Here is a 3,485-nt window from a genome sequence, read left to right as displayed (position 1 = left end):
GTGTCGGGGGCGCGGGCTGCGAGTGCGGCCGGCGCCGCGAAAGCACCTCTCCTGGGGTCGCTCCGCGCCTGCGGAAGTTTCGCGGCWGGAGCTCCGAGTGAGGTGCCTGACAGAAGGGGAAGTCGGCTCAAAATGCCCGGGAGCGCCAGCCCGAGCGCTGTGCTGACAGTGGCGATTAATGAATACGGGCTCGTGATCTGCTTGTAGTTAGAAAACTTTTGGACCTTCCCCATACACACACACACACACACACACACACACACGGAGGGAATGGCGCGGAGGAGAACGAAGCAAGCCCCAAGGGGAAAAGGCCTCCCGGGGAAACACGGCGGGTGGAAGGAGGCGTTTGCCCGAGCTGCGAGCTGGGGTGATGCTCCCGTGCTGTCTGTGAGCACCCACGTGCGCTGGCTCTCGCGCTGGGGTGGGCTGCCCCAAAGCAGTTCCTGGGAATTTGGGCAGCAGCTCGCTCGTGTTGACTTTCATGTGGGGCACCCGGTCTCTTGGGGTTCCTCAGCCTCCCTGAAACTTCCCATGGGACCATATCTGCCAGGAAGAGTTAGGTTGTGGTCTCCTTCTGGTTAGTTCTCCAATGTTTTCACTGCAATGTGTGCTGCAGGTGTGTATGGGGCCAGGTTTTCTTGCTAAGGTATGTTGAAAATCTGCATGGTCTTCCGTGGATGAGTAATAGGAGTGTTCCCCCATGCACAAGGGAGTGTCTGAGAATTGGTGCATAGGACAAAACCCTTCCATCCCGGCCACCTCCCCAGCACATGGAAGATGATGGATGCAGTGAAGGAAGCAAGGCTGTAACCCAACCTCATGATTCTCCTGTCTTCYCCAAATCTATGCCCTGACCCCTATACTAACCCCTTATGCGCCTGGGTTTAAGCACCCTACAGCACTCGCTGGTAGATCAAGGTGAGCTGTTGCACAGTAAAAGCGCAGTTGTCCCAACTGTTCTGCCTTTCGAGTCTGGCAGGACTATTCCAGGTGTGTAAAGGAAGGAGAAAATCCTCGGGGCTTGGGGAGTGCGAGCTGCCGCTGAGGCCGGCTGCGCATCCCCTCTCCCGCGGCGCTCCCTTCCACGTGACGGGAGCTGCGCGCCCTGTGCAGGGCTTGCGCACTCGCCGCAAGGCTTTGGGGTCGTCTGGCAGCCTTTAGGCACCTGAGACAGGCCACGGAGCTGCCTGCGAGTGTGCTCGCGTTGGGGCCCAGTCCTGTTTTCTGCACAGAGCAGCAGCTCTGCTCGTTCACATCCCTTACATCRGCTAGCTGCGGTGCCCGCAGCCCTTCTCGGTGCCATCTCTCAGATTGGGTGGCTGCACCCCAAGAGCTGATACTCCCCCCGACACACTGGCTTTTGTGAGCAGCCCTCCAGCTCGAGCCTCGGTGGGAAGAGCTGGCTGTGAACTAGGCGGTGTCGGGAGAGGGCTGCTGAGAAGCATCTGAACTTGAACATTTTCARTTGCCGCGCGGTGGTGGGATGAGCCAACATGTGCTGGCTGCCCTAGCTCCTGTACGCGGAGACTGCTGCTCCCCCAGTAAAAGCAGCTGCCAGACTGGGCCCGTTTTGTTTCTGGGAGCTGCTTCCGTATCTCGTTTGTGTGGCGGCTGTGCGAGATATGCATGGAARCGGCAATCGAATTCTCCATGGACTGGCATCTACACCACCAAAACCGCAAGGGGAAGTAGCACTGATTTCCCAAATCACTGGCAATCTTGTTCTAGGCTGAGCCTCAAGCACAAGACAGGCAAGCAACAAATTAAAGCTGCGCTCTTTGGGGAAATGGGCAACTCTTGAAAAGCCTCAGATTCCTGGCCTTGGCCCTGTTTCCATAAATCATTTCAGCCCTGGACTCAGATGGGAGTCCAGAGAGCCTGGAGAACAAGTTGTTGTCCTCTCTTCCCGAGAAAGCTGGTCTCCAGGGCCAGCGCTTCAACATACTAGCAGGGCTGTGTTTGCTCCGAAGGGAGAAAGGAGTCATTCTCCAGGAACTGTTTGCTGCAAGGTTTTCCTAGCAATTTACTGAGGGGTGGGCTGGCTGTGCGGACCAGCATTGGATGACATTTGGATTCATTCCTTGCTGGGCTGCCAGCGGCGTGCTTGGTGTTGTACATGACATCAGGTGACAGTCGGCTTCGTTGCACATACCCGCGGTGCTGGCTTGTCACTCAAACCATCCGCATCGGGGCCGGTGACAGGGTTTTTAGGAGCCTCTGCTCATCCTTGGGGGCGGGGGGAGAAAGGACACTTCTTTCYGCAGCAGGCTGGCCAGTGAAGTGCGAAGACAGGGAGATTTATTTTTGGAGATAAGTGCAATAAGGAGAGTTTCCGATGCCTCGTTGAAGCGCGGTCTTTCCCCATCGCCACGGGGTAGGAAGGCGCGCGCAGGAGGCAATCCCTGCGCCRCCAGCCGGGGAGGCTGCGCGCGGACCTCGGTTCGCTTGTCGCTCTCCGGCTATTCCTCCGGTCCCTCCTTGTCATCACGTATCAGACTCTTAAGCAGCTGGGCGCCTTTTCCCGACGCCCTGAAACCGATATGTCCGCACAGCCGGGCGGGCGAGCAGCACCGGAGAGCGTCGCGCTTGCACGCGCCCGGCCCTATGCCCCTTCTTTGTGAAGGGAGACGAGAGCCCCGCGGGATCGGGATCGGGATCGGGTCGTGCCTGGCRCGGAGTAGGGGAGGAAAGCCGCCCTCCCCTCCGCTCCACCTGGCTCAGCACCCACCCGACGCAAGGCAGATGGGCCACCGGCGGCAGCCCCCGCGCGCGCGCCACAGCTGTGCACATCTGGCACACATGTTTCGCCTTGTGTAGGCTAGCTCTCCAGATGGCAGGAAGGCTATTTTAGGCTTGGTGGAGGAAGATCCGACCACAGCCGTTTCACACAAGGAGAAAGATTAATCCAGCTGTGTTGCAGAGCACTTCACTGTCCCCAGCTTGCCCCCGAGGCCAGGGCTCCTCCGAGGWGGGACCATGATGGGCGGCTCTCTGCACTGGGAAGCAGTTTGCTGTTAAGAGAAACATGTGCCATCACCAATGTGCTCTCTCCTGTGTCACAGCCATCAGGGACAAAGGTCTCTCTCCTTCTGCATCTCCTTGCTGCCTTCAACGTACAGTCCTGATGCTACTATGGGACTGAAGCAGATACTGCACACACATTCACAGAACTGGCAACAGCAGCACCTTTGCCCTAATCCTGGCAAGAGTGATCTCCAGCTGCTCAGTTTTGGGGGAGATTTTTCTCCCCTGAGTATCATTTGCCAAAGTGAACCTGCCCACAGACAAGACTTGAGACCAGCAGGATAGCTRCACATGGAGAATGTTCCCTGCTGGAAAACTCTCTGAAATGCTGGAAATGTTTTACTAGGTTTTTCTCACTGCTGTTGCCTCTCCCAGCAGGTACTGAGTGGCTGGGTTAGTCTGTAACYCCTAATTTAAGGGTCTCTCCTGATGTTTCCCCTGCCCCCTCGGATAGACAACTC

The sequence above is a fragment of the Rhea americana genome, unplaced genomic scaffold (assembly GCF_003343005.1).
Source record: "Rhea americana isolate MKP2758 unplaced genomic scaffold, rheAme1 scaffold_41, whole genome shotgun sequence".
In the NCBI taxonomy this organism is placed as follows: Eukaryota; Metazoa; Chordata; class Aves; order Rheiformes; family Rheidae; genus Rhea; species Rhea americana.
This window is presented reverse-complemented; position numbering follows the sequence as displayed.